The 25,274-nt window shown below is 34.3% G+C and overlaps 1 pseudogene; it reads right to left on the bottom strand.

The window, feature by feature from the left end:
• Positions 1-12,358: 12,358 nt before the first annotated feature.
• Positions 12,359-13,240, bottom strand: LOC141501802 (ATP synthase F(1) complex subunit gamma, mitochondrial-like; annotated as a pseudogene).
• Positions 13,241-25,274: the final 12,034 nt, after the last annotated feature.

Here is a 25,274-nt window from a genome sequence, read left to right as displayed (position 1 = left end):
AATAAAAAAAAAAGGACAGATGGGATTTTTTTTGGAAGGGTAGATTAGATCTGACTTCATTTGGTAGTTCATCATATTTGATGAAGGGACTTAGTCTTCTTTAATATCTATACTAAACCATGGTTAGGAAAAAAAGCAAAAACAAACAAATCTCAGTAAGATAAATAATTGGTTAGGGAAAACCACAATGTAATTAATTAATATTATCAATAAGCTAGGGGAAACTCCTCAAGTCTGGCAAAGGAAGAGAGTACAGTAACTTTATATGGCTGAGTGCTTATGCTTAGGTACAATAAATTAGGATCAGGACTCAGACTATAGTACCCAAGGAACTGATAGGGCAGAAGTGTTGGACTAAATGAAAATTTAAATTTTAATTAAATCTCTCAAGAGACCTGGGCATAGAAATGTATTTATGAAAGAATCCCTGCCTAGTCTCTTGACCTTGCTTATCTAGAAACAGGCATGAGATGATACTTCCCCTATTATGAGTCCTTATTTACAGAGACCTCAAAATAACCCTTTCTCCTGGGAATAGTTTCCTCTATGTTCTGAAGAGTCCTTCTACTTGATCAATTAGGTCATCCCCTCATTCTTTTCCCTTGGCAACTCAAGACCAAAGACTCCAATACCTAGCTTTCCAGCATTGGGATAGTGGTGATGTCTGAATCTTCTATTTAAACTCACTGTGTTCTCCCTAAGGCAGGAAATTAATGTGACCTATGCTAATTGTATCACATAATTCCTGAGCTTAAACGGGTTTATTTGTTCTTTGTGTGATCTCTCACAAATGTGACTCCAGACTAGGATATCAGAGAAGCTGACTGAGGGGTTTTTAAGTGCCTTAGGAGGATCTCCCTGGAAAACAATTATGGAAGATTAGGATAGCCCCATCTAACACATTGAAAATAAATCTGTGAAGCTCCTATACAATGAGGAATATAACATTCTCTTTCTGGATAATTGATAAAAACAGACCTTTTTTCAATCTGCACATGCTTCAGCAGATCTGTGGCTGTCAGAATAGAAAGAAGAGTTCAGAATAATTAGAAAGAGCTGAGATCATTCCTCCTTCAGAAACTTAGTACATATGTTACCTTGTATGTCATCTCTCTCAGCCTTATTTCCCTCATCTATAAAATGGAGCATACCTGAAAATCAATGAGATACTAAAGTTAATGGACTTTGCAAATATTAGCATATTAAATAAATACAAGATATTATTATTATTATTATTATTATTATTATTTATTATTATTGTCACTCTCCTAACATTTATTCTTTTCAATGGTACTTGTTCATTTTACTGTTTAAAAATGTTTTGATCCTCTTAGTACTTTTATATCTCCTTTCACCCCCTTCCAGTCTCTCTTTCAATATATTATTGCCAAAATAATTTTTCTTTAATTCAGATATAATTATGTTGCTTCTCTCCTAAAACAAACCTCCAACAATTTCTTATGGCCTTTGAAATCACCTTCAAACAATAAGAAAGGTGCAATACCTTCTTTTGCCTTTGTCCTAATTGTTCATTTTCATTAAAAAAAAGATAACTACCCAAGTATTTGAGAATGGCAGGACATACAACCCGACTTGGCTAAGTCCCAGAATAACAGTTTCAACCCAAACCTCACTGGGAGATGAGATTCTTTATAATACGCATATTGATAAGTGGACTTCTTTGGACTTATTAAAGTTTTCCCTTCCCCATTTCCATTTAAGGCAAATTGTAAATACTTTTTACTCCTTTCTCCTGAATACTATGTAATATAGTGAAAATATTTTGTTGAAGAATCCCATTATTTCCACAGTATTAGGTGAAAAAGTATTTCCATAGTATTAGGATAAAAAGACTGCTTAAGCAACCTATAATTCATATATCTGAACTGCTGCAAAGCTCTGAGAATAACATGTTACAGTCAGTAAAGGATTAACATCTGAGTAGGAGGGGATTTTCTCTAATGTATATAGAATCTTGAATCTATCAGAATTTCTTGTTATTTGTTTAATGTCAGGTAAGTGTGTGTCTAGTAAATGATGACTCTTTATTACATATCTTTTTCATCTAAAATATGAAAAAAGTATCTTTTATTGTTCTTCATGTCTCCTGGAGCTAATCACAACATCTGAGTCTCAGTTTCCTTATTTGAGAATCCTATCTTGTCAGAAACAAACTTTGCCTAACAAATGCATGACACCCTTATTTCCCCCCGTCTTAATATGCAAATGTAAAATTTATATCTGCTACAAAATCCATGTTGTCTTATTTCAGTACTCCTTCTCACTCTTAAAAACTAATATAGTATTAAGCATCCCTTTAAGGATTTAACTAACTCTTGTTCAGCAAACAAATACCACTCTATAGCTTCTCCCTTTTATCCTGTTTCCTTTAATGTCTAACAATCTATTCATATGAATTTTAATGATATATGATATTTATTACTTAAGACTCTTAAGTATCTGAACAGATGCCCCCAATACAGTTATTTAGACCTGTCATTTAGCAATTTAGTGACATTAAGGTAAGTAATATGAATCACAGTAGATACATGGAAACTGCTTTAGTGCACTGAAACATTTTGAAACTTTTTTGTAGTTAGGGTCATTTTGCAAATTGTCCCTGTCATTAATGGATACTTCTAGAGATACATCTGCTTGCCTACCTTAACCAGCATACTTGGATGCTAGACCTGGGAGAAAAGTAGAGAAAGTAAAGAAGAATGAAAATGATTACTTAAGCATGAAAATGTCACCCTTCACTATACTGTTCTATGACCTTCCCCATCATATCCAATAAAGTGTGAGTTTTTGAAAGATTATTTTTCTATGATACAAAATTTGGAAAATGGAGGTGGCAACCATGATGCATTTTTAAATCTTATCTTAAAATCTGCCAAGGACATTATGGACTTCCAGGAAAATTAGAAAGGCAACAAATTGGGATACCATTAGATTCAAAAGGTTCATGATTTCATTCATGTAGCTACTTCATCTATTAACAAACAACAAAAGTCTTGCAAAGGTATTCTATTTTCATTCACATTTTCTCATAAATTTTCTTTGGAGATATTAAATCATTGAAAAACCTTCATTTTCTTTTATATTTTGAGTTTCTTATTGTATCTTTAGGTTTTCCTATAGTCTCTTTTTTACTAGGTAATCAACGTTGCTTTCCTTCCAGCCACACATATATTTGATAATGTCCCTTAGCTAGTTATAAAGTCATTCTTGGCAACATTTTTCATCCTGCTTATATCAATCATATGACTGTCCATTGCCCATTAGGTTATTTAAAATTCTAATTCTGAGGTTTAATTGCGCTATAATTCTCAGATTCTATATATATATCATCTGAAGGAAATTGGAGTTTAAAATATGGCCTTTAAAAACAGCAAACAATTTAGAATCAATAAAAGTTCCATGGAGTTTTAAAAATATGATACAGTCTTATCATCACTAATGCTAATTTTTGATCCAAATTATTGTGCCACTATAACATTCATTCAAGATAAATTGAGGGTTTAACTCATCAAACAACCAATAAACCTGAATGGCATAAATGAAGCAAGATGTTTAATATATTTAAGTTGTTTCATGTCATTTAAATCCTGTCCATAAATTCATTTATGGACATGTTTACATCACTCTATTCCAGGATATCCCCAACCCTGGTTAGTATTTCTTCTATTCTTGATTGAAATAGAATGGACACAAAGAGATATGTGCTTTGCTTCTCTCAGTATATTGTTACTCTTCTCCTTTCCTTTTAACCTCATCTAGGTATTTCCCATCCTCCTGTTCATTTACATATATTGAGGAATATTTTTTGAAATGTTTTCCTATTCCATGAACCTACCGGTTATGTCCTATTAAATCTGCAAAATTGTATCTTCTATGACTCTTTTAGTTTAGAGTCTTCTTGGAGAGACTGACAAGTTTTTTGTCAGTGCTCATGAGATAACTCAAAACTTTCTTATTGAGCTAATCAACAAAACCAGAGCTATTGTTTAATTATATGTTCACTTCTCCACAGAGTCATGTTAAAGGTTTTAGTCAGAAAATAATATATAAATATAACCTATTATTATTATGATTTCAGAAGTTCTTTTTGAGTTGTTAATAAAAGATCAAATAATATGAAGTAAAATTTCAATAATTATTGTTGCTTATATATGTGTGTATACATACATATAAATGTATATATAAAATATATATATATATATATATATATATATATATATATATACATATTAGTTTCTTTTCCTTTCTTCAATAGACTTATGGTCTATGGAGCTACAAATGAACAACTTCTCTCACTTTAGATCTGAACATTCATTTACTTAAAATCTTAAGGAATTAGTAGAGTTTTTAAAGTATATATAGTTTGCTAATACATAGTTATTTTCTTTTTGTCTCCCCTTTAGAATAGTCTTCATCAATAGTGAAAGAATGTTTCTGATTCTTTCTCTGTATATTTGATTCTTTCTCTGTCTCTTTATCTCTCCCCATCTCTCCCCATGTGTGTCTCTGTCTCTGTCTCTCTGTCTCTCTCTCTCATACACACATTAATTCACATATTCAAACATATATAGTCTTAAAACAGAAATTACTATGAAGAATAATGATTCAACTTTTTCAAGAATGTCCTTGAATTAAAAGCAAAATTACCTTTGTGTTCATTTTAACTGTAACCTTTAAGCATTCAATGATTATATAATTTAAGCAATGGTTCTTTAAAATTAGAATTATTGAAAAGCAATATTGAAGAAAGTACAATTGATTTCTGGCCAGAAGATATGCACAGGGACACTAAACAGTTACACTATTGGAAGAAATATATTGTTGGCTTACATCTGTCACTCTCGGACTGATTCAATTTAAAATGTATTCCCTATGATCTTTTAATTAAAATGATGTCTATTGCTTTAGTTGTTGGGAATAGTATATAAGTCCACAGTAGAATATAAAATATATTTATTAAAAGAAAAGTTTTAAACATTTTTGGACACAGATATTTCATATAACAACTTATTTTTATACAGAATATATTATTTTTTTGCTCATCTTCAAGGGATAAGATTTTTATACTTGTTTCTATATGAATACAAAAAAACATGGTAATATATTTAATCAAGTTATTTAATTAATTTAATTTAATAGCAAAATGTAAGGAATAGAAAGTTGCATATTAACTCATTCAGGTGAAGAAGGTAGAATTATTAACAATGGTTTAACAGCAGTGTCAAAATGGTATGCTATCAAATTTAAAGAATAAATACACATTCTTAAAGGACTACAAGGGAAAAATTAAAATGGGAATTTTAATACTACTAAACATAACAAGGGGAAAAGAAAAGTGAAGGGCAAGGTAGTAAGAGACAATTGGGAATAGTATTACTACCATGAATCAGACTTGCTTTCAGTGTCTCAGCTGTTTTTATCCTTTCTGCTGACCCAGATGTCAGTTTTATTATCTTGACTCCGTGCCACAAACTAGAAAAATGTGTGCTCATTAACCATTCAGGATTTTGCAATTGCTGATTTAAAACTTGCTTCCAGTATATTTCGAGTAATGAACCTAATCCAAATTGGTTAAGAAGGAAGAGATCTCTGCTCACTAACCCCCCAACTTTTCTTTCTCTCCTCCCTTCCCCCTATCCTCTGTTTTCAATTTCCCTTTTGTCTACCCCCTGCCCCCCAACTCTATTTCTTTTGCTGCCCCCCAGAAAGGGAATTTGGATGAAATTCCATAGTGTACTTACATATCATGCAATAGACTCAAAGGAAAAGTTTAGAAGTTATAAGTCATATTGTATCTTCTGATCTTCAAAAATAGCTTTTATCAAGGTAATATGTTTTAGAGGTGTTTTAGGCATATTTTTCTTGACCTAAAAGATAATTTAAAAATAATGAACTGTATAGTTGCAAATTATTAACATTGTTTTGGTTTTGCAATCAAGGTTCCTTGGAAGCTAAAGGAATATTGAACAAATGGGTAGATATATGAAGATAGATGGAATAAAGTCATGAAAAAAAACTTGAAAATATAAAATTCTCTCAAATTATTTTGTGAATGTTTTTTATTCTTTTCTTTATTTTGATATTTGCATATTTTCAAGGTTTCTTCTGGTTCTTGATAACACATTCCATCTACTTTACTTTTTTAAAGAAATAATTGATTTATTTTGAGTTTTACATTTCCCCCCATTCTTGCTTTATTCCCCCACCCATAAAAGGAAGTCTGTTAGACTTTGCATTGTTTCCACGGTATACATTGATCTATTCTGAATGTGATGAGAGAGAATTCATATTCTTAAGGAAGAAAAGTAAAGTATAAGAGATAGCAAAATAACATAATAAGATAATGTATCCCCCCCTAAATTGAAGGTAATCATCTTTGGTCTTTGTTCAAACTCCAAAATTCTTTCTCTGGCTACAGATGGTATTCTCCATTGCAGATAGCACAAAATTGTCTCTGACTGTTGCACTGATGGAATGAGCAAGTCCATCAAGGTTGATCATCATGTTGCTATTAGGATGTGAAATATTTTTTTTCTGGTTCTGCTCATCTTGCTCAGCATCATTTCATGCAAATCCTTCCAGGCTTCCCTGATTTCCCATCCCTCCTGTTTCTAATGGAATAGTGTCCCATTATATGCATATACTACAGTGTGTTAAGCCATTCTACAATTGAAGGACATTCACTTAATTTCAAATTCTTTGCCACCACAAACAAGGCTGCTATGAATATATTTGTACAAATGAAATTTTTATCCTTTTTCATAATCTCTTCAGGGTAAAGACCTAGTAGTGGTATTGCTGTATCAAAGGGTATGCATATTTTTGTTGCCCTTTGGGTGTAATTCCAAATTGCTCTCCAGAAAGGTTGGATGAGTTCACAGCTCCACCAAAAATGCATCAGTGTCCCAGATTTCCCACATCCCTTCTAACATTGATTATTGTCCTTTCTGGTCACATTGGCCAGCCTGATAGGTGTGAGCTGGTATCTCAGAGATGCCTTAATTTGCCTTTCTCTAAGTAATGATTTAGAATAATTTTTCATATGACTATGAATTGCTTTGATTTCCACTTCTGTAAATTCTTTTTTGCATGTCCTTTGACCATTTGTCAATTGGAGAATGGCTTATTTTTTTTTGAAAATTTGATCCTATGTTAGAAACATTAGCTGTAAAAATTGTTTCCCAATTAACTTCATTTTTTGATATTGGTTATAGTGGTTTTGTCTATGCAAAAGTTTTTTAATTTAATGTAATCAAAATTATCTAGTTTGTTTTTAATGATGTTTTCCATGTCTTCCTTGGTCATAAACTGCTTCCCTTTCCATAGATCTGACTCCTCAATCTTCTATTTTGCTTATAACATTGTTTATTATGTCTAAATCCTGTACCCATTTTCATCTTATCCTGGTATATAGGGTGTGAGGTATTAGTCTAATCCAAGTTTCTTCCATATTAACTTTCAATTTTCCCAAGGTTTTTAATTTCCTCTTCTTTTAATCTGGTAAATTTATATTTTTGTAAGTGTTCATCCATTCACTTAGATTGCCAAATTTATTGGCATAGATTTGGGCAAAATGATTCTGAATTTTACTTTAATTTCATCCTCATGGATGGTGAGTTCACCTTTTGCATTTGTGATACTAGCAATTTGGTTTTCTTTTTTTTTTTAATCAAATGGATGAGAGGTTTATCAGTTTTATTATTTTTTTAATAAAACCAACTCCTGGTTTTATTTATGAGTTCAATAGTTATCTTACTTTCAGTTTTATTAATTTATCCTTTAATTTTTAGAATTTCTCTTTTGGCATTTAATTGGGGAGTTTTCATTAGTTCTTTCTCTAATTATTTTAGTTGCATATTTAGTTCATTGATTTCCTCTTTCTTGAATTTATTCATCTAAGCATTTAAATATATAACATATCCCCTAAAAGCCACCTTAAGTGTATCCCATAGGTTGTGGTATGTTGTTTCATTATTGTCATTGTCAAGGATGAAATAATTAATTATTTATATAATTTGTTGTTTGATCCACTCAATCTCTAAAATGAGGTTACTTAGTTGCCAATTAGTTCTTGGTCTATATCTCCTTGGCCCAATATTGCATATGATTTTTATTGCATTATGATTTGAGAAAGATATATTCATTATTTCTACCTGTCTGCAATTTATCATTAGAATTTTATACCCTAGTACAAGGCCAATTTTTTTGTAAGTGCCATATACTGAAGAAAAAAAGTATATTCCTTTCTATTCCCATTCAATTTTCTCCATAGGTCTATCATATCTAGGTTTTCTAATAATCTATTTACCTCCTTAACTTCCTTCATGCTTATTTTATGATTAGATTTTGCTGTCTAAGTTTTCCTGTAACTCTTTTAATATCTCTAAGAAAGTGGACGCTATACCATTTGGTGCATACATATTTAGTATTGAAATTACTTTATTGTGCATTGTAGCTTTTAGCATGATATAATTTCCTTATTTATCTCTTTTAATGCAATTGATTTTTGCAGCTGCTTTGTCTGAAATAAGGATTGATACCCCTGTTTTTTTCACTTCAGCTTAAGCAAAATGTACTTTGCCCCAACCTTTTACTCTCTCTCTCTCTCTCTCTCTCTCTCTCTCTCTCTCTCTCTCTCTCTCTCTCTCTCTCTCCATATATATATATATATAATTATATATATATATTATATATATATATATGTGTTTGTGTGTGTGTGTGTGTGTGTGTATTCACATTCAAAGTTACAATTACTAACTCTTCATTGCCCACCTTTTTATCTTTCCTCTGGATTTTTCAACTTTTTTCTCTTTATCCACATTTCCCAGTTTACCAGCTTCATTGGGTTTGCACTCCTAGATCAACCCCCTTCCCTTTTCTTTCCCCTTTCCCTTTTCCCCTTCTTCCTTCCATTCCTTCTATTAGTTCCCCTTTTCCTCCCCCATCCTGGCCCCCTCTCCTCTTTTCCCCTATTAATATTTGAAAGGGAAGATAAGTTTCTTAAATCAGGTAAGTGTATATAAGTTTACTTTAAACCAAGTCTGATGAGATGAAGATTCAGGTGATACTCACCTCCTCCTTTCTTCCCCTCCATTACAATAGGTCTTTTATACCTCCTATGTACTGAGATTAACCCCATTCAATCTCTTCTATTCCATCATCTCTTTACTGTCACCTTTTTTAAGGAGATATTGTCATTATTTATTTATTTAGTTAGTTGTTTATTCTTGTTTTGTACAAATAATGTTTTTTTATATATTACTAAAATATTCTTGTTTAAGAGTAAACATAATACCCCCTCACTCCAAGAAAATATAGACTCACATAAGAGATAAAGTAAAGGGGAGAGAAAAAATTAAAGTTAAAAAAATAATAATAATTTTAATTATAGGAATGGCCAGGTGGCACAGTGGATGGAGTACCGGCCTTCGAGCTAGGAGCATCTGAGTCCAAATACAGCCCCAGACACCCAACAATAACCCAGTTGTATGACCCCATGCAAGCCACCACAACCCCATTGCTCTACCAAAACCAAAAAAAAGACCCAAAATAAAATAGTAATAATAATAATAGTAGGGGTGGCTGGGTGGCAGACAGATCACTGGCCCTTGAGCCAGGAACACCTAGGTTGAAATCTGGACACAGACACACAACAATCACCCAATTGTGTGGCCCCAGTCAGGCCACCCAGTCCCATGTGCCCTGTAACATCCCCCAGAAAATAATGATAATAAAAAAATGTGCTTCAGTCTGTGTTCCAACACCACCAGCTCTGTTGTGGGTGGATCACATTCTTTAGGATAACTCCATCACAGAAGTTACTTCCATATTTTTCCACCATTGCTATTGCTGATTGAAACTCCCTCCATTCATAATTCTCTACTACCATGAACTATATTTTCTCTCTCCTTTCACTCTGTCTCTGCTGTAGGGTAGTTGAGCAGTACAGCAGACAAATCCCCACCCCTGAGGCCAAGAAGCCCCAAACCCACATACCACCCCTTACCCAGCATATACCTGGCCCTATGGTCCTGGACAGGCCATCCAATCACAGCCCCTTGCAAGGAGTAAAAAGAAAATGTGTTATACCTGAACACTCTCCCCCAATGGTCCATCTTCTCCTCCATCACTCATATCCATGCCCCTCCCCCTGTCACCCCTGTCTCCCTTCTCTCCTTCTTATTTCAGATGTTTGTACCCAATTGAGTATATATATATATATATATATATATATATATATATATATATATATATACTGTTTCCTCTCCTAGCCAACTCTGATGAGAGCAAAGATTCCCTCATTCCACCTCGCCTTCCCCCCTTCCATATCATTGCAATAGCTCATTGTAATTAAGGAAAAATCTTATTATATGAAATATCTTAGCCGATTCCTCCACTCCTTTTTATTTCTCCCATTACATTTCCCTTTTATCTATTGACTCCATTTTTATACCACAATATATCTTCAAATTCAGGTTTCTCCTGTGCTTCATCTATAATAGCTGCTTTTACCTGCTCTATTAAAAGAGAAGTTTCATATGAGTATTATCAGTATCATTTTTCTATACAGGAATACATGTAGTTCATCATCATTAAGTCCCTCATATTTTCCTCTTCTCCCCCACTCTCTATGCTTCACCTGAGTTCTGTATTTGAAGATAAAATATTCTGTTCAGCTCTGGCTATTCCAACAGGAACATTTGAAATTCCCCTGGTTCATTGAAAGTTTATCTTTTTCCCTAGAAGAGCACATTCAGTTTTGCTGGGTAGTTGATTCTTGGTTGCATTCTAAGTTCTTTTGCCTTCTGGAATATTATATTCTAAGCCCTATGAGCTTTTAATGTAGTTGCTGCTAAGTCCTGTGTGATCCTGACTGCAGCTCCACAATATTTGAATTGTGTCATTCTGACTGCTTGTAGTATTTTCTCTTTGACTTGGGAGTTCTGGAACATGGCTCTCATATTCCTGTGGGTTGTTTTTTTTTTTTTGGATCTTTTTCTTGGGGAGATTGGTGGATTCTTTCCATTTCTATTTTGCCTTCTGCTTCTAGGATATCAGGGCAATTTTCCTGTAAGGATTCTTTGAAAATGATGTCAAGGCTCTTTTCCTGGTTATGACTTTCAGGTATTCCAATAATTTTTAAATTATCTTTCCTAAATCTGTTTTCCATCTCAGTTGTTTTTGCAATGAGATGTTTCACATTTTATTGTAATTTTTCATTCTTTTTGTTTTGAAGTGTTGAATCCTGATTTCTCGTAAAATTGGCAATCTCCCTGAGTTCTATTCTTTGCCTGAAGGATTTGTTTTCCTCAGAGAGCTTTCTTATCTCCTTTTCCATCTGGCCAATTCTGCTTTTTAAAGCATTCTTCTCCTCAATAACGTTTTGAACCATTTTATCCATTTGACCTATGCTGGTTTTTAACATGTTATTTTGTTTACCATCCTTTTGGATCTCCTTGACTAAGCTGCTGCCTTCGTTTTCATGTTTTTCTTTCATCTCTCTCTCTCATTTCTATGCCCAATTTTCCCTCTAGTTCCCTCACTTTATTTTCAAAGTCTTTTATGACCTCTGTCATGGCCTGAGACCAATGTTTGTTTTTCTTGGAGTCTTGAGATGCAGGAACTTGTACCTCCTCATCTTCAGATTAAGTGTTTTGATCCTTCTTGAGATCACAGGCAAAGTATTTCTCAATGGTGTTCCTCTTTTTACTCTGCTTACTCATTTTCTTAATGCATAGCAGTTTTTTTCTTTACTCCACAACCTCTTTTTTTAACCTTTTCATCTCTTTCTTGAGACTCCTATTTGATGCCCAAATTTTGTATTTAGCTCTGGTCTTTTCATCAGGAAATGTTGGAAATCTCCCATTTCTTTAAACTTCCATCTTTTCCCCTGGAAGAGAAAGCTCAGCTCTTCTGGATAGTGGATTCTTGGCTGCACTCCAAACTCCCTTGCTCTTCAGAATATCTCATTCCAGGCCCTTTGATCCCTTAATGTTGATGCAGTTAAGTCCTGCCGTAAACCTTACTATGGCTCCTTGGTATTTAAATTGTTTCTTTCTGGCTGCTTGAATGATTTTCTATTTTATCTGTTAGATCTGGAATTTGTCACAACATTGCTTGGTGTTTTCATTTTAAGATAACTTTCAGGAGGGGATTGATATATTCTTTCACATAATTTGTTTATTGTAAGACAATTTAAAAATATTTTGTCATCCTTGTACACAATGACCAATGTACATTATAAGAATTCTTCTGACAAACCAAGGTAGGTTAAACTAATTAGCTTGCTTCATATTTCATGTCTTTACCTCTTGAATTTGGATAAAACTTGGATCCATTAGTTGAGATCTGCAGCACCAGAGATGATTTCAATTGACTCCTTTTTGATGACACTTTGGCGAGTACGGTTAAATGTCAAAGTCAACTTATCAATCATCTCAGAGGCATTCTTGCTGGCATGGTTCATAGCTGTCATTCTTGCACTCTGCTCACTGGTGGTAGATTCCTTTAGAGTGCAGTAAATGATCTTTGCCAGACTATACTCTTGATACTTTTGCAACACATCAGCATCAATGTCATCATAAATATTCATACTCTCAGCACTTCCAATGGTATTTAGGGAAAAGATGGATTCTTCTTCTGTCTTATAAGAGATAACAGACCTAAATCAATTAAAGATAATAGATCCTTCATCAAATTAATATCCAGCATTTAGGCGTTCAAGGGCAATAATAGATGCATCTCCAAAGGTAGGGGGTTTCCTCCCCACTTCTTTAAATGTCACCAAAAAGTTGTCAGAGTGAGTCCTATTAAGTATGCCTCTGATTCTGTCACCAACTCCAACAATCATAACTTCCTTTCCAGCAACCTCATTTTTTATTAGTTTAGCAACTGGGGAATGGATAGCACCACAAAGGACTTGATTTGAGGATACACCAATAATGAGGTGTTTCTTCCTGACTTCTGCAGCCTTAATATCAGCGTTTTCATAAAGAGCCTAAGATCCAACTCCATATATTCCGGCTGCTTTCAGCTCTCTCTCAGCTTGAGCATATTTTGCAGCTGCCACCATTTTCATAGACCTGGTAATTTTCTGGATGTTTTTGATTGACTTCAAGCTCATGGTAATGTCTTTTAAAGTTGCCATATTTCTGACTTGTATCCATTGTGACTGCAAAGCCCAGGTGGAGGGGCCGGCAAGAATCGCTTGGCAGAACATGGTGGCACCGGCCTTGCTGAAGGTCAGGTGACGTATTCTTTCAATAATTATTTCACCCTCTTGTTACATGGTATCAGGACAATTTTTCCATCACTAAATACTGTAATATTAAGTACAGGCTTTTTTTCCTCTTCATTGTTTTCAAGAAAACCTATCATTCTCAGCTTGTCCATTCTTGATCTATTCTTGAGGTCAGTGGTTTTGCTGATGAGGTATTTTACATATTCTTTTATTTTTTCAATCTTTTGGGTTTTTTTTAACAGACTCTTGCTGTCTCATGAACTCATTAGTTTGCACAGATTCCATTCATTTTATAGAGAATGACTTTCTTCATTTACCTTTGGCAAATCCTTTTGCAATCAGTCAATTCTATTTTTGAAGAAGTTTTACATTTGCCCAAGTATAGTGTTGAGAGAATTTTCTCTTTTTGCATTTGCCCAATTGAGGATTTGAAAGAATTATTCTCATTTTGTATTTGAGCAATCGTATTTTCCAAATATTTTTTTTCTTTTGGTGAAATGTTAATTTTCTCTTGCAAGTATTAATTTTCTCTTGAGTTTCTTTTCCCAGTTTTTGCAATTGATTTTTAAAGTCCTTCCTTATTGCTTCAAGGAAGTCTTTCTGGGGTGGAGACCAATTCACACTCACCTTAGAAGAGCTATATCTCTATGGGTTAGAATCTGTTTCTTCTAAATATTTCTACAAGGTCTCCCCTTTTCTATTGGCCTTTTTTCATTTTTCTAGGATCTTTTGTTAGGGGTTGGGATGCCTCTCAGATGTTTGCTTTTGAAAACCCTAGAGTCTTTCTTCATTGGGCATAGTAATTCCAAGGGCCAGGCAGCAGGGGGAACTAGTTGCTTTCTTTGGAGTATTTGAGACACTCAGTAGCCTGTTCTCAACTGATTTGGGGCCCTGGGGTGGGAGTTAGTCTCCCTTTCAGAGGAGTGAACTCTTTTGCCCATACCTGACCCTGAGGGGGTGGGGGGTTGCCATTTGCTGTTTTTTCATGTTCGAATTTCCCAAAATATGTGGAGTTCAGGCCTCCTTCTTTGGGTTGTTTTCCAGGAATGCTCTGTAGCTCTACTAGGTCTCACCAGAATTCCCCTTCCCCCCAGCCAAAATTCCATGGCTAAATTTTATCCTTTGACCAGCCACTCGTTAAAGCCTCTGTAAGGCTGGTCTTCCAGTTCCCCCACCCTTTCTGTCCCTGCCCTGGCCTTCTGTTCTGCACTCCCAGTTTACCCACGTTCCCCTAAAACAGACCTTGTTGGTAAGTATTCTTCTTCTAGCTTCTCTTTCTGGGTTTTGCCTATCAGATTTCGCTTAGGAGGTTTCTTTCATGTTATTTTTGAGGGGGGAAACAGAGCACTTAGAACAATGCCTGTCTTCTTTCTACCATCTTGGCTGGAAGTTCTTCATATCCTTTCCACTCATTATTTTTCCAATATCTATTATTCAATGCTCAAATTAAATTCCATCCTCCTCCCAAAATATTTCAATATGAATTTCAGAGAATTACTCAGTCTTATGTTTTATTATTTTTTTTATTCTTGGAAGTCTACCTGGAACTTTATTATGCCTTTCATTATAAAAATATTTTCAACTTCTTTAATGCTTTATGGCAACAATACTAAGTTCTTTCTGATCAACACTAATATTTATAATTGGTTTATCATATAACATTTCATGACCAACTGCATATTAAATAAATGTGTTGATTGATTTTAAATATGAATATCTACCCAGATATTTATCTGTCTAGAAATTTGAATAAGTTACACATTTTGCTGTCTAATTTAGGGAAATTAATGAGTACATAGCCAAATTGTCTATGGATATCAGTTGGGACAATGACAGCAAATAGATGTTAAGTAATTGATTGTAGTGATTTTTTATTAAAAATAGTTTGATCTTATTTAAAATATGATGTATAAATTATTTGAAGCTCAGATGAATAAAAATATGTGAATAAGAATATGTTATTCTTTACTTAGATGATTATTATATTTTTCCATCTAAAATCATAATAACCTCAAGCAAATATATTAATCATTCCATACTCTCTCATCTTATGTGCAAAAATCCAAACCCAGAGATATTAAATCACGTGGCTAAAGTTCTATGGAGTGAAGAAGAAAGAGGAGTTCAACTTGGGCTCCAAAACTGCATAGCCAATCCTTTTTTTCAGTTTCACAAATAAAACTACTTATTTTCACTAGATTATAGGCCTTCTGAAAATGTATAATGTTTATTCTGGATCCATGTTCGAATCGTAGTTTCTGTAAAAAAGTTTCTCAACTTTAAGATAATTTTCTCATCTTTGCTATTGAGAACACAATGCATATCACAGCTTTAAATGTCCCCTATTACTTCAAAATATCACCATTTTTTCCAGTTCCTCTCATTCAAAATTCAATTTCTTTCACCATCTGCTTGGCATTCAAAACCCTTAAGAACTTAGTGTACCCTCTTTCCTCCAGTCTTCTTATTTCACAAATCTCCTACCTCCATTCCTGGAACACTGACCCTCTTTCTACTATTCAAGCAAAAATTTTAGCTGACTCCAAACCCTCCCCCATCCTGGATTGGTCTCCCTCTCCATCTGCACCATTTGATTTTTCTAGTTTTCTCCTAGTCCCAGCTAAAATCCCATCTTTCACAGTATCTTTTCCAATCTCTCTCTTTTGTAAAAATTGTTTACAAACTTTATTTACACATTACTAAAATATTCTTGCTTAAGAGTAAACATAATACCCCCTCCTCCACAAAAATATACAACTTCATGAGAATTAAAGTAAAAGAAAGAGAAAAAAATGTATTTCAGTCTGTGTTCTGATACCATCAGCTCTGTCTTGGGTGGCTCACATTTTTTATTATAAGTCCATCACAGAAGTTACTTCCATATTTTTCCTCAGTTGCCATTGATTATTGTAATTCCCTCCATCCATCCATTCCTCCCCACTACCATCTATTATATTTTCTCTCTCCTTCCACTCTGCCACTCTTCAAAAATATGCTGTGGGGCAGCCGAGTGCTGCATGACACAGAGAACTGGCCCTAGCACCAAAAGACCCCAAACCTCCATCCCACCCCAGGGGCCCAGAAACGACCCATCCCTGTAGTGACAGACAGCCCATAAATCCCCACTACCTTACAAAAAATAAGAAAGAAAATGCGTTATATCTGACTATCTTCTCATATGATCTACCCTCTCCTTTATCACCCATATAACCCCTCCCCTCCCCTGTCCCCCTTCTCTCCTTTTTCTTCAAGATGTCTATAACCTATTGAGTGTGTATACTGTTTCCTCTCTCAGCCATTTCCAATGAAAATGAAGGCTCCCTCAATCTCCCTCACCTTTACCCCCTCGATATCATTGTAAAAGCTCCATGAAATAACTTTTACATGAGTTATCTTAGTCTATTCTACCTTTCTTTCTCATACTCCTAGTACATTTACCTTTAACTCATTGACTCCATTTTTACAATATCTTCAAATTCAGCTCTCTCCTGTGCTTTGTCTACATATACTCCTTATAAATGCTCTAATGAAAAAGAAGGCTCATATTAGTATTATCAGTATCATCTTTCCATGTAGGAATACATGTAGTTTGTCATCCTTAAATCCCTCATAATTTATCTTTCTCATCTTCCTTCTCTATGCTTCACCTGAGTCCTTTACTTGAAGATGACACTTTCTTTTCAGATCTAGTGGTTTCAACAAGAATATTTGAAATTCCCCTGTTTCATTGCAAGTCCATCTTTTCCCTTGGAAGAGTATGTTCAGTTTTTCTGGGTAGTTGATTTTCGGTTGCATTCCAAGCTCTGTTGCCTTCCAGAATATTATATTCCAAGCCCTATGAGCTCTTAATGTAGATGTTGCTAAGGCTTAGGTAATGCTGACTGAAGCTCCATGATATTTGAATTGTGTCTTTATGGTTGCTTCTAATAGTTTCTCTTAGACTTGGGAATTCTGGAACTTGGCTATAATATACATTTTGAAAAAAAGAGCATTGAAAATCGATGTTCAAATTAAGTGTGTCTATATACATCTAAAATAAAAATGTTGCACATATCATTTTGATAATATATTAATGCTAATGTCCATTAAACAACATTTATGACAGAACATAAATAATTTTAATGCAAATAGTAGTAGTGGTTTTGTTTTCATTAAATTTCATTTAAAATGTTTTCCTTTTACACTGGAAGTACATACAAGAACTTTTTCTGGTTTATAAAATAAGAAATAGGAGGAAGATGCCTTAGAAAGCATAATTTTTCATTTTTTAGCCTTTTTTTAAGGCAAATGGGGTTAAGTGGCTTGCCCTAGGCCACACAGCCAGGTAATTATTAAGTTTCTGAGACCTGATTTGAACACAGGTACTCCTGACTCCAGGGCCAGTGCTTTATCCACTGCACCAGCTAGCTGCCCCAAAAGCATAGTTTTTCAAAAGAGTTTTTAAACTGCATATTAAAGTATTCTTGGTCAACAAACAGTATGTGGAAGAGAAAAGGAAAAAAAATTGAAATCACATTTTGCCAAATAATTATTTATCATGTGTACTTACCAATTTTAGGTTCTGCTCTAGTATTATCTTTATGAGCTCAAGCAAGTTATTAAACCACTTAATGTAAAAACCACTCTTAATTATGGGTTGACTTCCATTGATTTAGGAATGATGTTCTTCATGGAGAAGATTTGTCTGTCTGTGTGCATATTTTTTATGAAAGCAGCTATATGTATACATATATAGGTATATACATTTGGAAAGAGAAAGAGAGAGAGAGAGAGAGAGGCAAATACTGTGAAATCAAAGGTTTAGGAGACTATTAGTGAGGAAGTTATACCAGTGTGATGTGGGTGTATGTGTTTGTGTGTATGTATGCCTAGAGATAAACACATAATTACAAACATATTTGTATGCTTGTATTTACTGTGTAAAGGCAAAGTATAGTGTTAACAAAGAGTACAACAAAATACCTAAGATAACTTTTGACCTTTAATAACTTAATACTAAAGCAAGACTTTTGGAACATCCTGTATAATGTTCACATATGCACATATTCATGGATTAATTTTATCAATTCAAATGCTATATTTATCAAAGTAAGTTTTCCATCTTCTTTTAATGACTCTAGTATATGATTTATCTACTTAGACACTGAGGCCTCCATTTACTATCATGCATATCCCTGAGAACCTAATTTTCTTGTTTTACACCTAAAGCTTATTCTATAAATGATGGTTGAATTTAAAAATTTGTAATTAGAAGATTCCGTAAGATCCGTAGAAGGAATAATTTCTCATATTCCTCTCTGTCTTTGTCCTTTATCTGTCTCTGTGCCTCTAATTATTTTTCCCAATTTCTCACTGCAATGCATCCTGCTATCTTGTTTTGTCCCTGTCATCCTTTCTCTTTTTCGCTCTTTCTCTTTCTGCTCCTCTTCAATCTGTCAAATATGCCATGTTCCTTCTATCCCTTTCCTAGAGTTTCATTGAATAAGAGGGAATAGTCAAATACATGTAGTAGAGGTAGTAGTCTTTACCACTGGGGAACTGATTTCTGGGTTTATGAACAATGGATTCAATTATGTGGGCGGCCTGAGTCCTTACAATCTTGGTTTCACTGCATCTCCATCGCAGAAGAGAATGCAAGAAAATTTCTTAACTGAGCTTTAGTATACCTTATTTCTACAATTTCTATGAAAGTATTTATGAGGTTAGTTCTAGAATCAATTTTATAGAATCCAGAATGTTCAGAAAGTTTGAAATTCTACATGACAGGGGGAAGAGCCAAGATGGTAAAGAGAACTTCACTGAGTTCTTCCCAGTTTTCCCACAGGGAAAAATGTTAATCCAGTTTCTAAATGGATTCTGGAGTAACAGAATCCACAAAAAGACAAAGTAGAGCATTTTCTAACATGTGATTTCTTTGAAGGATTCCAGGAAATGTCTTTCTCAGCCTGGATCAAGAGGACCATGGCCCAGCGCAGGTAGAGGAGAAGAAGACAGTGGGAGCATCAACCACAGCACATTTCACCTATTGAGAGTTCTAGGTCCTGGTTCAGCAGGTCAGTGATATAACAGGACACTTCCAGGCCCAGGTTAGAAAGTAAATTGTGAGCCCCAGAGCCCCAGCTCAATGGGTGTGATGTAAATAGGATGACTTGATGCTACTAACACCAGAGGTCCCAATGTGCAGAAAACTGATGACCTAGTCTTCAACCCCAAGCCAAAGAAGTTCCAGTCAGAACCCAAGTGTGGTTCAGAGGAAGAACTCTACCATAAAAGGCATCATATATGGTGGGGCAGAGTCAAGATCACCATTCTCCCGAGCTCACCCCCTAACCACTGCAAATACCTTTAAATAATTATTCTAGAATCACAAAACTCACAAAAACAATGCAGAAATTTTCCAGCACAAGATCACATGAAAGGTCTGATAGAGGGATCTGTTGCACCAAGGTTAGAAAGAACCCACAGTGCAACCTGGGATTGCCAAGAACAACTTGGAAGTGTAACAGCTGCCCTGTGTGAAAGAGGATTAGAGTTCAGCACAGGCCTATGCAGTTCAGAGAAAGCCACAGCAAATTGGAAGCAGGTCTTGGTAACCACTCTATAACCACTCAACCCTTGAATGGTCAGGAATTTGGGGAAGATTGCAAGTGTCTCTTTGCTTTCACTAAGGTAGGAATCTGTTATTTTGTCCATACTCAGATCTGGGTAACAATCTGAGGCTCCAGTTCCAGTAAGAGGAATTTATTGCCTAAGCAATAAAGCAGGGACCATCCTTCCAGCTCTAGGACAGAGGGGAGTGTTTGTGGTCACCCACAAACACAGGCCAGAAGAACAGTCATATCCTCTTATAAAACATTAAAGAAATAGAAAACTTGCAGATCCTTGTAGATATCTCCAAAAATAACTGAAAACCAATCAAAAGTTGGGACAGGGTGTCCTCCACTCTGTAATCAGAGCCCTACATTAACAAAGAGATAATAGGTTGGGGAAATAAGTTCAACAGAAAGGAAAAATATCATTCTTTGTTCATAAGGAAGATCAAAATACAGAAGATAACAAAGTCAAAGCTTGCTGCATATAAAGCCTTCAAGAAAAACATGAATTATTCTTAGGCCATTGAAAAGCTAAAAAAATGAAACTCAAGTAAGGGAAGTAGAGGAAAAATTTGAAAGAGAAATGAAAGTGAAGCAAGAAAGTTATGAAAACTGAATCAACAGCTTATTGAAGGGGATACAAAAAGGACCAAAGAAAATAACATGTTAATAACCAGTATATGTCAAATGGAAAAAAGCAGTCCAAAAGACCAAAGTGTAGAAGAATAAATTAAAAAGCAGAATTGACTAGATGGAAAAGGAGCTTATAAAGCTCTCTAAAGAGAACAGAGCTAAAATAAGCTGATGACTTGTGAGAAATCAAGAAACAATAAAAGCAAAAGAATGAAAAACTTGGAAAAAAATTTGAAATATCTCATTGGAAAAACAACTGACCTTGAAAACAGCTCCTGGAGAGATATAAAAATTATGGAGTTCACTGAAAGTCATGACTAGGAAAAATGGCTAGACTTCATGTTTGAAGAAGCAATCCAGAAAAATTGTTCTCATACCCTAGAAGTAGAGGGTAAAATAGAAATTGAGGCAATTCACTAATCATCTCCTGAAATGATCCCAAAATAAATACTCCCAGGAATATTATAGCCAAATCCAGAACTTCCAACTCAAAGAGAAAATATTGCAAGCAACCAGAAACAATTCAATTAATATAGTACTGTAATGAAGATTACACATAATTTAGGAGCATTAACTTTATGTGGTCAAAGTACTTGGAATATGATATTATGGAAGGCAGTAGCACTTGAATTAAAATGAAAAATCAACTACCCAGCAAAACTGAACATCTTTTTTTTTTCAGGGGGAAAAGATACACATTCAATGAATTAGGGGGATTTCAAACTTTCCTGTTGCAATGACTAGAATCAAATAGAAAGATTGATCTTCAAGTACAGGGTTCAGGTGAAACACAGAGAGTGTGAATGGGAAGGGCAAATTGTGAGGGTTTTAATAATGTAGAATTTTATGTATTCTTGCACGAGAAGAGGATACTGATAACTCATATGAACCTTCTCATGTATTAGAAGAGTTAGGAGCATATATGGAAAAGGCATAGGAGGGAGATGAATATAATGGTATAATATAAAGTGAGAGTCAATGGATGAAAAAGGAATGATAGAAGGGAAAGGAGAGGTAGAATGGGCTAAGATATTTCACATAAAGCAAATGAGACAATGCTTTTGCAGTGGTGTGGAAAGGGGAAGAGTGAGGGGGGATGAGTGAGCCTTCATTGTCATTGGAAGTGACTCAGAGAGGAAATAATATAAGCACTCAAAAAGATATAAACACTCAATAGGTTATAGACATCTATCTTCCTCTAGAGGAAAAAGGAGAGGAAAATGATGGGAGAAAGGCTACAGGAGGAGGGGAGGGGGTATAGGTGATAGAAGAGAAAGATTATGGGAGAAGACAGTCAGATACCACACACTTCTGAAGAAAGGCAGGGTGAAAGGAGAGAGATAAGACTAAATGGGAATGAGGAGGAATAAAATGGAGGGAGATATAGTTAATAGTGCAATTAGGGGAAAATATTCAAGCAACTTCTCTGATGAGCTTATAATAAAGATTGCAACACATCCTGAGACTGAGCTAATGATATCTGAACACAGACTGAAGTACACCTTCTTGTTTCTCACATTCTTTTTCTTGACATTTGTTCATCATTTTTGAGTGGGGGGTTTATGTTTATTTCCTTATTTTTAGAAAGATGAGGAAAAGGGAAATGGGAAAGAAAGGGTAGGGAGGTTGGTTATAAGAGGGCAAACACAATGAAGGTGGTGGTATTGAGAAACAAATGTTGGGAAGTATGGATAAAGGGAAAAAGGGGAAAAATTCAAACAGAGGAAAGATAACATGAGGGCAATAAAGAGTTAGTAATTATAATTTTGAATGTTAATGGAATGAAGTATCCCTTAAAACATAAACGAATAGCAGACTGGATTAAAAACCAGAATCCTACAGTATGCTGCTTACAAGAAATGAATTTGAGGCAGGGAGATACATATGGAGTAAAAGAAAAAAGTTGGAGCAAAATATATTTTGCTTCAGCTGAAGTGAAAAAAGCAGGGGTAGCAATCCTTGTCTCAGACAAAGCATCTGCAAAAATAGATATCGTTAAATGAGGTAAGGAAGGAAATTATATCCTCCCTAAAGGTATAATAGACAATAAACTAATTTCAATGCTAAATATGTATCACCAAATGGTGTAGCATCCAAATTATTAGAGGAGAATTTAAAGAAGTTACAGGAAGATATAGACAATAAAACTCTACTGCTAGTGGATAAAGCACCAGCCTTGGAGTCAGGAGTACCTGGGTTCAAATCTGGTCTCAGACACTTAATAATTGCCTAGCTGTGTGGCCTTGGGCAAGCCACTTAACCCCATTTGCCTTGCAAAAACCTAAAAAAAAACTCTACTGGTTGGAAATCTCAACCTCCTGCTCTCATATTTAGATAAATCTAAAAAAAATAAACAAGAAGGAAGTTAAGCAGGTAAATAGACTGCTTGAAAATCTAGAAATGATAGAACTTTGGAGGAAATTGAATGGGGATAGAAAGGAATATACTTTTTTTTCTGCAGTACATGGCACTTATATTTGCACATGTGCTAAGGCATAAAAACCTAATAATCAATTGCAGAAAGGTAGAAATAATGAATACATCTTTCTCAGATCACAATGCAATAAAAATCACATGCAATATTGGGCCAGGGAGCTATAGAGCTAATAGTAATTGGAAACTAAATAACCTCATTTTAAAGAATGAATGGATCAAGAAAGAAATTATAAGAAGAATTAATTATTTCATCCTAGATAATGACAATAATGAAACAAAATACCAAAACTTATGGAACACAGCCAAGGCAACTGTCAGGAGATGTATTAAATCTTTAAATGTTTCCATGAATAAATTAGAGAAAGAGGACTTCAGTGAACTAAATATTCAAATAAAAAAAATTTAAAAGATCAAAATAAAAAACCCTAATTAAACAACAAATTAAGAATTCTAAAAATTAAATGAATAATTAATAAAATCAAAGCCTAAAACAGAAAAAAATTGAAATCATCATTAACCTCCCTAAGAAAAAGTCTCCAGCTCCAGATGGATTTACAAGTGAATTCTACCAAACATTTAAGGAGCAATTAATTCCTATTTTACATACTTACAGAAATAAGAGAGAAAGGAGTTCTGCTAAAATATTTTTATGACACCAGTAGGGTGATATCTAAACCAGGAAGAAGCAAAACAGACAAAGAAAATTATAGACTAATATCCCTAATGAACATTGATGCAAAAGTCTTAAGGATAATTTTAGCAATGAGACTATAGCAAATTATTATTAGGATAATACTTGGATTTATAGCCGGCAGGCAGGGATGGTTCAATAATGGAAAATCACTCAACATAATTAAATATATCAATAGCAAAACCAAGAGAAATCATATGATTATTTCAATAGATACTGAAAAAAGCCTTTGATAAAATACAACATCCATTCCTATTAAAAACACTAGAAAATTTAGGAATAAATAGAGTCTTCCTTAAAACAATAAATAGTAGCTATCAAAAAAATCAGCAAATATTCTATGTAATGGAGATAAAATTGGAGCATTTCCAATAAGGTCATGAGTGAAATATGCACATTATCACTATTACCATTCAATATAGTATTAGAAATTTTAGCTGTATCAATAAGAGAGGAAAAAGAAATTGAAGGAATCAGAACTGGCAATGAGGAAGCCAAGTTTTTGCCCATTGCAGATGATATGATAGTATACTGAGAGAACCCAAGAAAATCATCTAAAAACTCTTTGAAACAATTAGCAAATTCAATAAAGTGGTAGGATATAAAATAAACCTACATGAATCATCAACATTTCTACATATGAGCAACAAAGTCCAAGAGTAAGAGATAGAAATAGGATTCCATTTAATATAATTATAGAAAATATTAAATACTTTGGAATCTGTCTCCCAAGACAAATCCGAGAAACTGAATGAACAAAATTATAAAGTCAGATCTAAATAATTGGAAAAGTCTGAAATGCTCATGATTATGTAGAGCTAATATAATAAAATGGCAATTTTACACAATTGAAATTTCTTATTCAGCACCAAACCAATCAAACTAGCATACAACTATTTTACTAAGCTAGAAAACATAGTAACAAAATTCATATGGAGTAACAAAAGGGTAAGTATAGGAAGGGAAATGATGAAGAAAATGAAAAGGAAGGTGTTCTGGCTCTGCTTGATATAAAACTACATCGTAAAATGGAAGTCCTCAAAGCTCATGGATCAATGGATAAGAAGGGGTTCAAAAGAAAATACAGTAAATGACCACACAATCTTCTATTTGCCAACCCAAGGACATCAGTTTCTGGGATAAGAACTCACCATTTGACAAAATCGTTGGGAAAACTGGAAAATGGTATGGCGAAAATGAGACATAGATCCACACTTCACACCCTATACCAAAATAATACTGCTCACAACTTTGTGTGAGGAGGGAACTTGAAAAGGTGTGCTACAAACTGTCTGTTTGCCCAAACCTGTATGATTACTTTGGTAAGCAGAGATCCCACTCTGCAGATAAAACACAAAAACATGTGCAAAAAATTTGTTCAAAGTAGATGCTACTCACATTTTAGTACGTGGAATGTGTACACGCTTAATGCCTAATATAAGATGCAATATATGTGAAAGACAAAAAGCTTTGTTTGAAAGAGACCTCAGCAGGTATCATAAGCAAATAGTAACACTTGAAACAAGGCTGGCAAATGAAGGGTAACTTGTTAAACTGGAAGTTGAATACTCATTTTTCTAGAGTGGCCACAGTGAAGTGGTGCACTGTGAAGTTGCAGTAGATATTGCAATCAAAACTAATCTAATCAGCAAGTTTGTAT

The sequence above is a fragment of the Macrotis lagotis genome, chromosome X, assembly GCF_037893015.1.
Source record: "Macrotis lagotis isolate mMagLag1 chromosome X, bilby.v1.9.chrom.fasta, whole genome shotgun sequence".
NCBI lineage: Eukaryota > Metazoa > Chordata > Mammalia > Peramelemorphia > Peramelidae > Macrotis > Macrotis lagotis.
Note: the sequence above shows the minus strand (reverse complement) of the source record. Positions and strands in the feature narration are given on the sequence as shown.